At 49.2% G+C, this 13847-nt stretch overlaps 1 protein-coding gene across 1 annotated transcript in view; it reads left to right on the forward strand.

Annotated features, from left to right (window-relative positions):
- The window catches only part of Kiaa0040 (KIAA0040 ortholog), a 36831-nt gene that overhangs the window by 17200 nt on the left and 5784 nt on the right, over positions 1-13847 (forward strand). The gene's annotated exons all lie outside the window — the stretch shown is intronic.

Here is a 13847-nt window from a genome sequence, read left to right on the forward strand (position 1 = left end):
TTCTGCCGGTGGTCACCGTTCCGCCTACCTGGCAGGCGCTGGGGGTGGGGGGCGGCTCTGCCCCTCAGCAGGCCGCTGGGCCTGCTCTGTGGATGGTCACAGTTCTGAGGGAAGCCTTTTAAGCACCACCCCAGGGCTCTGAAACCAGACGCTGCAAACCTGGCCTTAGTTTGGGTAAATTTAGGGCAAATAAACCACATATTACTCATTTTTTAAATGAACATTCCTTAAATGATTAACATGCCTAGGTGCAGAGCTTAGCAGGGACCTGACTGAAAGCTTAAGGAGACAGATACAAAATGAAGGCAGAGGGTCCCCTGCTCTATCCTACTTTCACTCACGCAGAGGGCACCCGCAGGTCTAGATAAAGAGTCACCCTTCAGCAACGACAGCCTCTCTAAGTCCCTGCTCCAAAGTCAATGTCACTGATGTCTTCACCGCCCAAGGAGGAGGAGCCTGAGGCTTCTGAGGTTCCACGACTTCGCTGCCACCTGGCCCAGCAGGCAGGACTTAGAGTGTTCTGAGTCTCAGGAAGAAACTCACTCGGGGGGGAACCAGGTCATGCATTTCCTTTTACCCCCGCTCAGTACCATGTCAGTCACCTCGTAGATACTTATCTCATGCTTCTTGAAATGAAATTCATATATAACTGAGAAAATCATTCAAATGGCACCTCTCCTTGATGCAGATCATTATTATTTGTACACATCAAGCCTCTTCAAGTATAAAGTATGTCGGCAGCATCGTTTTTATTAGTGACTCGGTAAGCAGCCTGAGGTCGACCCTGCATATTCTATAACAAAGCTTCCCTGACCCCAGGGACGTGAGCGGCCCCACTGCCTCCTGGCGATGGCTGGAATGCGCTTGTCGGAACTTGCTCAGCTGGGTGGACGTGCTCCACAGGCCCTAGAAAATCTGGAGTCATTGTGCACCTGGAGGACCCAAGTCACCCAGCGTGGAGCCAGCAGGCGGGCCTCTGCTTTTCTATACCACTGGCGAAAGAGCTGCCCGGGAAGGGATGAGAGTGGCATCCCTCCATCCACTCTGGCTTGAAGGCAGGAAGACCTCCCAGGACTGGAGGAAATCTCTCAGGAATTTCAGGCAGAAACTTTGACACCAGGTGGAATTAAGGAGTGGCTTTTGTTATTGCCCCTTCTTCAACCTAGAGTGTACCAACTGTGACTCTGAGTCACAGCCCCAGCGTACAATCACATGCATTGCTGCTTTGGTCCTAGGACCCTGTCATTCACTTCCAGGTGCTTGTTCTTTAGGAAGCGTGTGCCGGCGATGGAACATTTGGAACAGTACCAAAGGACTGAGAGAGAAGTCATTTCCCAGCACTGTCCCCAATTTCCTTCCAAAGAGACAACACATGCTATCGTTTTCTTGTGCATTCTTTTAGATTTTATCCCATTTTGAGATGAAGAAAATGAGGCCCAAAGCAGCTGAGTGACTTTCCCAAGGACACACACTGACTAAGTCAGACCTGCTTCTCTTACTGCACTTGTGACTCTTGAACTGTCCTTCAGCCAAGATTTTGGCTCACATGAAAACACACAAGAGCATAAACAAAAAACAAACAAACAACAAAAAATAAAACCAGGAAAAGTGAAAGCCAGATCAGGAGGCCTGGGGCCCACAGGCTGTCCGTCAAGGAGCCTGGCTGTCCAGCCCTGAGGGGAAATGCAAGGTCATCTGCCCCCTTCACTGGCTGCTCCAAGCCAAACCCAACCCAGGACCCTTTCCTGCTTTCTAACTAGCAGGGCCACAGGCCAACTTTCAGGTTGTTCTGCTCTATCAAAGAGTCTCCGCCAACATCCATTCCTTCAGGACCTGGACACCTTGATGGCTGGTCTGATAAACAGCATGTTCTGGGCTGCTAGAGGGAGATAAAGTGTATAGGCCGGTGCCCGGCCCTGAGGCCAGAGCACAGAGAGCCCCGAGACAAGGGCTGAGTTCCCTAATCTCTCCCACCACCTTACCGTCTCCTAGGAGCCTCAAGAGCATTCCAGAAAGCCTTGATGTCTCCAGGCACAGACAGAGCAGAGGCAGGGTGGAGGGTAAGGAGGAAGGAGATGAGGCCAGGGGATGTGTGTGTGCACACAGTGTGGTATTGATGGGGCCTCCCCTGCGATCCCCCGCCCCCCTCAACAATTCCTCTCATCCGTACTCCCAAATCATGCGTTTGCAATAGAGTAGTCTCCCCTCACCTGAGTGGGGTACATCCTAAGACCACCAGCAGTCTTCCCCTATAAATACACACCTAGGATAAAGTTTAATTTATAAATTAGGCACAGTAAGTGATTAACAACCACAGCTAATAATAAAATAGAATCATTATAACAATACACCTTACAACAATTTAAAAGAATTTATTTTTAAAATATAGTATAGGGCCAGGAATATAGCTCAGAGATAGAGTATTCGCCTAGTATGTCTAAAGACCTGGGTTCAATCTCAGTACTGTGAAAAAGACCCTATCATTCACTTCCAGTCGTTTGTGTTCTCTATTCCAGTATTAGAACTGCCAGCATTGCCACTCTTGCAATGAGAGAATATTATTAAGTGAAATAAGTGGTATTTGAACACAAACACTGAGATAGCCTGACATTCAACCTAATAACCCAGATGGCTGCTAAGCGCCCACTAGGCAGGTAGCATATACAGTATGGATACGCTGCACAAAGGGATGATTCATGTCCCAGACTGAACAGAAAGGACCAGTATAAGATGTCATCACACTGCTCAGAATGGTACACAATTTAAAACAATTTAAAGCAATGGGTAACTAGGTCTGCAGAAAGTGAGACCCTGGGTAAGGGGGAACTACTGTACTTTCAGTTTCCTTTGGGAAGGGCATTTCTGAGATGGAAAGGAAGATATTTGGTTACAGGGAGGGGCGGAGCCAGAGAGGTTTAGAAGCAACAGTATGTTTACAGTGCAGCTGCACTTAATGAGACTGGTGGGGGTGGGGGTCATCTGTAGCAAAGAAATTAGATGCTGAAGCAAAAGGAGAAGGGGGAGGAGGAGAACCGCCTGCCTGGCCCTGAACGGTGTTCAATGAATACTTTAGTTCTCTCATATATGTCCTCTGCATTCATCAGCTATTAATTATCAAGACTCTAAGAGGAAGGAGCCTCCAGGCAGTGTTTGGAATGCAGATTTACACCCCTGCAGAAAGGAAGTGGAGGCTGGTCCTCAGGCAGTGTGACTGCATAGTCACCCTCTGGGGTGGAGGCTCGACCTGAAGCTGGTGACTTCGAAATATACCACACTGTACATTCCACCAGGATGAGTTGTTATTGAAATGCGACTATTTCTGCTCACTCACTGTGTGATTTGGCCTTTACATTTTAAGCTTAATAGTGCAATAAGGTAGCGTTTGGCTTTTAATCGCCCTGGACTTTTGTTAACATTAAGCGAAAGGAGGAAATGGAAAGGAAAGTGGAATTCTGTCCTGCTTTTGAGTTGCATAATTGTATATTTTTGCCGCCCCATTAGTTTTCAACTACTCCAGCCTATAAACCTCTCTCACATCACCACGGAGGAAAAGAAGTCAGCCGTTCTGTTACTGCTGCAAAGTTTGCAGAACTCTAAATTCCCTTCTCTGGCATTAAGGAGAATTGCGCAACTTTTAATTGAAGGTCTATTTTTTAATTACCACCTGTGTGGGAGGCCAGGAATGACACAAGTGTTTGGTTGTCCTCTTGCTGTTTCAAAAAACACTCCTTCCCTCCAAGAGGATGTGACGTTTGGAGACAAGCATCAGTGTTTGGAGTGGGCCAGGAACAGAACTCTCCCTTTATTTGTAGAGCAGAAAAGGCACTACCCCACCCCAACTGCTGCTAACTCACAGATGACCTCAGAGGCTCCTGGTTCCAAAAATAAAACCTCACCTAGTCACTTTCCACACCCATAAAAACCAGCTCCAAAATCTTTTTCCGAATGAGAGCTGGGCCTTTCACCGTAACCATGACTACAGGTTTTATGAGCACTAACACCCGGATGTGGTCAGATGGGAGATAGACAGATAGAGGGTGAGTTGTAGCAGAGTGTACACTCGAATCCTCCACATTGGAAATATAGCTCCTGATGACTGTGATTCATAAAAGACCAGGGAACTGGAGGGGAGGGAGAGGGCCCGGGAGTACAGCAGCAGGAAGAGCTCAGTGTTCTAATTTTAGCTTTAATTCAGCTTTTTAATACAGTCCTCTGAAATACTACCACCTTCCATTTAGATTGCATTTCCTCCTCTCAGTGTTCTTTCACGTGTCTTGGCTGTTCTTGGCAACCATATTGAGAGATATCCAGGATGGGTAATGACCTCATTTCTCAGACAAGGAAAGGGCACAGAAAGCTTAATTTTGTCCAAGGTCAAAGGCATGGAGGACAACTGAACTGAACTAGAACTAGGTCCTGTGACTCCTAGCTTCAGAGTCTCTCCACCTCCCTCTCTGCAGCATTTGGTATCGAGCCCAGGGATTTCTACATGTGTACGAGATCCTCTGGCAGACATCGCTCATCTTGATCGTTTGTCTCATTAACCAGAGACCAGGGTCAGTCAATCATGCTGCAAGTTTCAGCTGCTAGCAAAACCTTGCCTTTTGTCCTGATATGTTTCAAGCTGCTGCCTGGCCCTCCTCTTCCCAGAGGGTAATACAGTCCCTACTCCTGGGGGATTTTATGATGGGGGGGCTCCCAGGGTGAAATGCCTCCAGGGACCAGATGGGTGAACAGGAGTGGGCAGAGTAGGCAGGGTGCAGAGAACACAGGCCCTTTTAAATCTTCAGCAGACTATGGCTATGTGGGAAGTTAGTGAGGCCAAATATTAGGACTAGCTAAAGATGGAGCATTTTACATGAAATCAGAGGAGGCAGAAAAATCACAAAAAAATGCAAGTGTCTGTGTGTTGCATAGAGTTGTGACTGCTGGTGAGCGCCATGTCGGGGGACTTTCATGCCTCTGGGGCTCCGTCCCTCACGGCCAGACATGATGAAGTGTTATAACTCTCTTCAGGGTGTTTGGTCCCTTTAAATGTGAGCTCCTTGAGGTCACTTTAGACATCTCCATCAGGGGTGTATCCTTATGGTGTGGTGCATGCGGCAGCTCTCAGATGCTGGCGGATGAATGATTGGGTGAACAGCCCATCATCCTAAAAAAGAAAGCTCAGAGACTCAAGTCCTGGGCCGCCCGTGGTTTAGCAGCATCTTTGGACCAAGATAGGACAGGATCAAACCTCATTCTGCCCTTTAGTAGCTCCAAGGCCTTGGGCAAATATCTTAATCTCGGCCTCAGTTTCCTCATCCATATGACGGGGATACCCAGGGCTACTTTGAGTTGCTGGGTGAGGCCTTGTCTGTAACCCCTCGATCACACACATTGGTGAGAACTCAACCGAAGGTGGCCTTTGAATCCGCAGATCATCCTGCTCCTGTGCAAGGCGGTGACACCTTTGCCAACCCCCTGTTGGGAGGCTGTGGCCTTCTGAAGCATCTGAGTCAAAAGAGGCTGGTCAGAGGAAAACAAGCAAGCATTCGGCTGAAATGAGGGGGAGAGCTGATAGTGATGGGCACAGCAGGCTCCCTAAGAAATCAGATCCCGCAGGTCAGGAGGGCTGAGAGGCTGAGAGAGGGAGCAGCAGCCGGGGATGAATGGAACCAGTCAGCGAGAGAGCCAGGAGAGCCCAGGGTGTCTGCCCCGATCCCCGGGGAGTCGGTTGCTCACCCTCTAAACCAGTTCAAGCAGAAACTGATCAGACTCAGTGAGGATGAAATGATTTGTTAATCAAAGGATTTTCCACCTTCCACATGATACGAACCATCTAAGAGCAAACATGGTGCTTTAGTGTGTCCAAGGCAATCCTGCAGCGCCCGCTGTGTGAGGCATCTCACACCACACGCCTCACACACGCTGTCCCACTTATCCCACCAGAAATGCGGTCATTCCTTCACTCATCCACCCCGTGAGGGCTGCCGCCCACATCGGGCCAAGCAGGGCTCCAGAGTCCAAGGGCAAAGAGAGGCAGCCCAGGGGACCAAGCCAGATCTAAACAGAAGCTGAACTCCAGGGTGCTGGGGTGGCCCAGGCCCCGCATTGTGATCGTGGCAGAGGCAAAATTCTTGGCTACAACAAGTTTTCTGATTTATGAAAAGAAAAATTAGGAAATGTCCTGGATGATCTCGGGGGCGGGTATGAGGACGCTGTTGACTTTTGGCAAGCTGGGGAGGTGCTGGGTCCCAGGCAGCGCAGCCAGATGTCCAGGCCGCCGGAGACACGGACCACCCCCAAGAGGGAGCTGAAAAGGACTAACGATTCTCAGACCTTCTGGACACAACATGATGAAGGAAGGAGACAGGAAAGGGAACAAAGCAATCGGCTATCCCAGGCCTTCTATTTTTCCATAATAGAAAATCCAAGAAAGTCCAATGAAAACCTTTTTAAACTCTTTTTGTTGATCTTAAATCATTCTCTAATTATTTCTCTGGTATCACCTTTGAGAAGAGAGAGTATCTTTACTCTCCCTGTATTTCCTAGCATGGCTTAATTAATACTTGATTGATTGAAAGATGGACTCATTTGAACCCGAAGTGAAATGGAGCTTTCTAATTTTCTTTTCTGCTGATTCCGAAATAGAGCATATAGTAATTAGGAAAGGATCCCTTGTTATCAGAAAGTCCCAGCTACAATGGGCTGTTTGTAACTGAGCAAAGGAAGGTAGGCGATTATTTAGGAGCTGATAAAACAGACACGCCCACTCCCTACTGCTGTTAGTGATAATGGGATTTTCTTGGTCATTATTTCCCCCTCAAATGAGTTTTGTGGCTGGAGTACTAAATGGATGGGTGACTGTCATCAAAGTCCAGCCAGAGCTATGGCTGACGGCCACTTTCTGGGCCCTTCACTGCGTCTCCCAGTCTCCCCATGCCCTGGACTGACGTGCCCTCGAGCACTGGCTTGTGTCTTCAGAACGGGGTTAGCTGTGTCCATGCTGCAGTCCCATGCCAGACTCAGGGTCCAAACAGGCAGACAGGCTCCCTGTTGTGGTGGAGCTCACGTCCCGTGGAGGGAGACAGGCTTTAAACGTGCGCGCCATCACCAGGGCCATCAGGAGTGACAGGAATTCTGGAGTGGGAAGACAGGACGTTGCCTGGGTAGGAAAGCCTCTTATTGAGGTGGCACTGGGGTAAATCTGAATGGAAACGCTGAGGCCTGAATGTTGTGAAGTACTCACACAAAGATCTGAGGACAAATGGACCAGACAAGGGACAAACAAGGTCCTGAGCAGGTGGACTGTCCCCAAAGTAGGTGTGGCCAGGGCACAATAAGTGGGAAAGGAGTGCGATACAAGGTCAAGGAAGGAAGCAGATGAAGGAGGCATGGGACAGATGATGGGGGTGGGGGCCAAGTGATGGGGGCAGGGGACAGATGAAGGAGGCAGGGGACAGATGAAGGAGGCAGGGCCCAGATGATGGAGGCGGGGGCCAGGTGATGGGGCAGGGGCCAGGTGATGGGGGCAGGGGACAGGTGATGGGGGCAGGGGCCAGATGATGGGGCCAGGGGACAGGTGATGAGAGTCTTGTGGACATGAGGACTTTAGATTTCACACGTTGAGTGTTGGAGAACCATGGGGCATAAACAGGGGTGAGACCAACATGACGTGGTTCATGTGGGGAGAACAGACTAGAGCAAGGGAAGAGAGGGCAAGAGGAGGGCGGGAGCTGCTGCCATCATCCATGGGATGAACAGAGACACAGGTTTGCAGCGTGTTTTGGAGGAAGCCTGCGAGAGCAGCCGATGGGGGAGGTGGGTGAGGCAGAGGAGAGGGCAAGGGGGCCGGCCGTCTGCTTGGTCCGAGTGTTGAAGATTCGTTAGTTTGTCAAATACTTATTAGCTCCTGTCATGGGACAGGCACAAAGCTAGACCTTCAGGTCACACTCAGGAGCCAGAAGCTCTTTGGGACTGAAGTGAGGGTGAAAAGCCAGTCAAGAGCACCAGAGGATGCGGAGCCAGAGATAAGCTTTGTATTTTTCTGTAGTCTTGCAACTTTTAAAAGGAAATAAATAATTATAATACAATGAGACCAAGGTTCCAGGGGGTAATTGCCTCTTTGGAAACTCAGAAGAGAAAGAAATCAGTTCCTGAAGTGGGGACAGGGCCTGAGAGTCACAGAAAACCTCACTAAGGGGGCTTGAATGACACAGGTTCTCCTGGTGGACGCACCACACCCAAAGCACACGGCATGTGGCCATGGGGGAGAGCAGGGAGTTTGGGGGGAACTTAAGAACGGGGAGGGGGGGGAGATGAGGCACAGATCCCAAGAGATTTGTCCTCCCTGCTGAGGAGCTGGGATTAGCACATAAGTGATGAAGAGCCAAAGAGGGGTTAAGCGGGGGTGTGGGATCCCGTTTAGATTTTAGAAAGATGAGTTGAAGGAAGGAAAAGGAGAGGAGCGTGAGGGCTTGGTCAGTGTGTAACCGTGGGTTTGAAGAGGAGGCCGCTTCTCATCTCAGGACCTTGTGGGAGGAGGGTGGGGAGCTGAGATACGCAGCGAATACCTAGAGAAACATCTGCTGATACCTGAGCAGAAGGAAAGAAGGGAGAGCAACGGACGGCGTGGTGAGGGGGCGAGAGAGGAGAGACCCACGGAGGAAAGGCCAAGGGAAGTATCTGAACCCTCAGACCTCTTGTGATCTGTCCCTCCTCTCCCACCGCCCTTTCTCAGTTCCCCCCAAACGCCCGGCTCTCCCCACTGCCTCACTCATCTGCCTGAGCAAGGCCTGCACATATTTCAATTCTGAAGTGGCTACTTTGAAAAAAAAATAAAGAATGAAATGATTTTTTTTAAAGAATCTCCTAACCAAGGAAAACTAGACAAAGAATGGGGAATTCCCTTGTAAAGGAGACATACATAATCAAAATGAGACTCCAGACCATCCTAAATTTGACAAAGGCAAACAAAGTCACTATTAGTCAAGGGGTGTCTATTTGGCCTGTTTGCTTGGGGTCCGATCATCAGGATTCACATTCACTGCCACACAGGCTCTGAGGCCCTCCACCTACTGATGCGCTCAGTTCTCACAGCACCCTACACTATCAAGCCCATTCTCCAACGGAGAAAACGGCTCTGCCCAGGCACTAGTCTTTAAGGACTTTGATGACACGAGAAACCTGGCAAGAAATTAACCTGAGAGGCAGAAGACACTAAATCTAGCCTGGTTTCTATGGGTTGCTAGCGAGGTGAGCTCCAGCAAAAGGCCCCAGAATCTCACCAATAAAGCAAGGGAATTTGATCAGGTGGAGCTTCTCAAGATTCTTCTCAACCCAGAATCGCCATATAATAAAGCATTGTTTTATTATTTTTAATAACTGTGGTGCCTTAATCATTTGTATATTGATGATCTATTTGTACTTGTGTTCAAAATTGCAGCCATAATTATAAATTCAATTCTGAGGGAACATACTATCTATTTTCCTTTAACAATCAATGTATGGTAACACATGATATCTGCATACTCTAGGAGAAGAAAGAGTCTCCAACTTTTATTAGGACTAGTTATTTGAAGCAATTAATTCAATTGGGAGAAATATAGATACCTATTTTTTAATGCCTTGAGCCAGGTATAAATAATAAACGTAATGTTCTACAACCAGATTATCGCCGTGATCTGATTTTTATACAGCACAGTACTTACATCTGTGAGAGGGCATCTGAGCATGCCAGGTTAGCAAGGTGAGAACCGTCAAGAAAATATATATCCCAAGCCACAGAGTTAATAACTACCAGCTGCAGTTCCACCCTGTGCCCTCACAGCCGGAGAGCCTTGGTTTCTGAAGTGAGTGATATTATTGTAACCACTGGGATTTGCAAGGTAGGGTGGTTTGAGAGCCAGGGCAAGGTTTGAACAGGCAAGGTGGAGAGGTCTGGGGCTGAATAAGATGTTATAAACCCCCAGGAGAGACGGCAGGGTCAGAAGACTGTTTGATGAGATTCTTATTTTGGAAAAGAGATTAAAAAAAAAAAAGTTAATATGTCCCCAAATTCAGAGAGAGCATCACAGGAAACTAGGGCTAGAGCACAGGCCAAGGTGCTGCCACATGTCCCTCTGCCTGGGGGTTCTACACCTGGAGAACCCTGAGCCAGACATGGTCCCCTGCTGCCACTGTCACCCTCACCCACCCGCCATTTCCCACAGCTATCAGAATCATCTCCCACTCCTGCCTCTTCAGTCCGTTCAGCCCGTTCTCTCTAGAGTTCAGCACCCAACTCCCGCCCCCCACCCCCTGCGGCTGTGAAGCCACTCTGTCCTTTTCAGGAGAAGCAGTGGGTCCAATTGATCATCTGATCAAAAATTCAATAAATGTATCATTTCCCTACGCCTCCAGACTTTCGGAGGACACTTTCTAGTGTTTTAACAATTGAACTCATTGGCGGAAATTTAGGGTCGCCTCACCTTTCAGGTACCTAAGGGTTGAAGGAAAGCACATTACTTGGGAATATTTGGAAGTAGGGGTATCCCAGGTTCCCTGACTTTTCAGACACCCTGCTCGGGGAGTTTGCTGCTGGGCAATTTGGATCTTGGCTCATCCATGCCATGCAGGGCCTCCCTGGCGGGTCTCTCTTGCCTGGTGCGCCTTGCGGAGCCTCCTGGGTTTCCTGCTCGTGGCACTCACCATGATTATGCTTGGGCACCTGTGCACAGTTGGCTTCTGTGTTGGCTTCCCACCCTAGACTGGAGCACTGGCAGGACAGGGTCTGGTCTGCATGCTCCTGGAGAGTCGAGGCCCAGCTCGGTTGCCAGCGCAGAGCAGGTGCTTATACAGCCCTGCGATGAAGGAGCCGACATCCCAGGGGTCGTTTCCCCACAGCCCCTGCACAGCTGGTCCGCGGGATTCATGGTACCTGCTTCTCCTTGCTGGACTGGGAGGGGCTCCAGATCTGAGTGCACAGCGCCAGATACATTGTGGGTGTCCAGCAGCCCTGGCCCAGATGCCCCGACTACACGGAGCAAGAAATAACCCCATAGGAGGGCCCACGGCAGGCCACGGCGCAGCTCTGCATGGAGACACACCATCCCCTCATCAACACGAGGCTCCTGTGCTCCCAGATGAGGGTCATCTGCTCAGCCTGCTTTATGGTACTTCTCAAACCTGACCAGAGCTTGTCATACACATGCATTCCTGGCCCCACCTAGATCTACTGCATCAGGTCCTCCAGGAGTAGGGCCCAGGAATCTATATCATTAGCTAACTCTGTGAGCCACTGTTCCTGGCCTGCACTCCATCCTGCCGTCACCCCGGATCCCTGGGCACAGGAGACACGGCAAGCCCAGTGTCAGCTGCAACCCAAGGCAGAAAGCACAGTGGAAGCCGTTGAGGAGAGACAGGGGGAGGCCTTTCCTTGCACCCGCCCAGGTCAGCACTGCAGCAGGGACACCTCTCAGGGTTCTGGCTGAGACCTGAACCTCCTGCTCCCCACTCCTCCCTCCACAAGAGGGCTGAGGATCTACAGAATTTGCAGGTCACTCTGGAGTTGGCCTTGGGATTTAACTGGGTGCCATCATGGTCCTTATCATTAACACTTCTAGAAAGCATTTACTACTGGACAGACACTATTCTAGAATTTGACATGTATTATTTTATCCCATAAATAGGGACAATGAGAGGCCAGTGCTAAATAGAAGGCCCACCCCCTTCTCAGAGAGTTCTAGAAGGAACACCAGCCCCAGTGCCAGCCCTGCACACCCCCCTGCAGCAGCTGTTGGCTCTCGGAGATTGGTTCAGGCCTCCTGTACCCACCTCTGTGTGCTTCCAGGGGCTGCGAAGCCTGGGAGGGAGCCGGGGCCTACAGGCAGCCAGCTCGTCTCCTCAGGCCTCACCTGGGAGCTCAACAGTCCTCAGATGTTCCCAGGTGACCCTTCTCCATCTGCCAGAATCTCAGCCACAGACCTGAAGACTGCCGTAGCAGGGAGGCCCCTCACAAAGCCCTTTCCATCTGAACGAGGTGGGAACTGTGGTTCTTCAGCAGCGAGGATTGGGCTCGGAGGTGAGGGATGGGGAGGAAAAGCTCAACGCTAGAATTAGTCCACTGTTATTTGGAGATAACCCACTAATTTATGGATTACGTTTGTGTTGTATTTTACAGTTTACAAAATACATGGAATATACTGAGCCTTTTTAATCCTCTGACTTCATTACAAAGGAAGCTTATTAGCTTCATTTTGTAGCTGGGTCAGTAACTCGCTGGGGTCCTAGGTTGACCTAGGGCTCAAACCCAGGCCTTCTGTCTCTGACATTGTTCCTCTTCGACACAGGCTCTCGCTTGTGGAAGAAAAAATAAATGACTGGTTCTCCCTGGCTAAGGCTGCAAAGGGTATAGAGATAAGTCATGTTTCTTTCCCAGGGACTTGAAGGTGATGCTTCCCCTCTTCTCTCTTTACACCCACAACCAGAGTCAAACAGTGGAGGTTGATTAGCACCCATTGCTGGCTGACGAGAATAGATGAATTGCATTTCAAACAGTGTCAGAGTTGAAAGCCAACAAAGCCAGGGTCTCCCAGAGCACAGTCAGGGCCCAGGCCTGGCTGCTTCTGCAAAACATCCCACAGAAGCGCTAACTTTTAATTCATACCACCGAGGAGCTATTTGATTGTTTCCTGGAAATGCTAATAATGCAAAGCTCATAAATACTAATGAAACACTATAGATTAGCGGAGCTCAGCAAGTAACCTAGGGGGCCTAGAAGAGAATTCTTAGATTAAAAAATATAAAGAATACCTTTTAATCGAATTTTCCCCAGACTGGGTTCCCAAATGTTAATGAATACTCTCTTTGGCTGTGGAGAGCAGACTCAAATAAGTACCTTTAAGAATGCAGAAGTGAGTTATTGACTTAGCTTTATCTTGAAAAGAAATCTATTTATTCTAAGGCTGCTTTAGGTGCCATGGGATGGAGGAGTTTAAGACAGGTGGGAGGGGTAGGAGAGCTGAGCACATTGAGATAGACACATAATTCAAATGCATGCATCTATTTCAGCCAGCTAAGCAGCCTAGGTTGGAATTTGCTTATTATGTTTATCTTTCATGACATGATCCTTCAATAATAGTAACTCCCCTGGAATATACAAGGCCCCCTGATATCAAAACTATACCTTCATCATTTGTTCCAAACCCACACCGGGCACAGAACATGGCACATATTAGATGTCTGATTAATGCGGGTGGATTGATAAAGAGCTCTCTCAAACATTTCCCAGAGCTTTTACATCTTGTTAACTTCTTCTAAAGGGCAGCTCTATCACAGGTTTCTGCTATCATAAAACTCCCAAATAAACATCAGCCCCATCTCTACCCTGGCCACAGTTTGCCCTTCTGGTTTGTCTCCCCATCCCCTCTCCCACCCGGAGCCCCAGGCCCATCAAAAGATGTCCTGCGCTCCTGCTCATAGTCTGGAAATTTCTCTGTCTGGAATATCTGAACATTCTTTTTACCCATATTTCTCTGTCAAAATCCCACTCATCTTTCAAGCTCCTCCTTAAGTGACTCCACCTTCAGGAAAACTGCCATAATATTCTCAAAGGCCTCAGCACCCTTCCTCTCTCTCTCTGGAAGACCCCAAAGTGGGCCCCAGATGCCCTTCAACCATGTGGGGTGGTGTCGTCACTACCATGCTGCCGCAAAGTCACAGCAGCACCGTGCAAGGAGCACTCGGTCCCAGGAGGGCCGTGTGCAGGATCTAGTAAGAGAAAAGACCCGAGTCTTCCCCAGCAGAGCAGAAAAGTCCAGCCCCCAGGGGAGCCCACACCTAGGCCACACAGAGTGAGGCAACGGCAAAAGGAAAAGGAAAATCCA

Source organism: Marmota marmota, unplaced genomic scaffold (assembly GCF_001458135.2).
Source record: "Marmota marmota marmota unplaced genomic scaffold, marMar, whole genome shotgun sequence".
Classification (NCBI taxonomy): domain Eukaryota; kingdom Metazoa; phylum Chordata; class Mammalia; order Rodentia; family Sciuridae; genus Marmota; species Marmota marmota.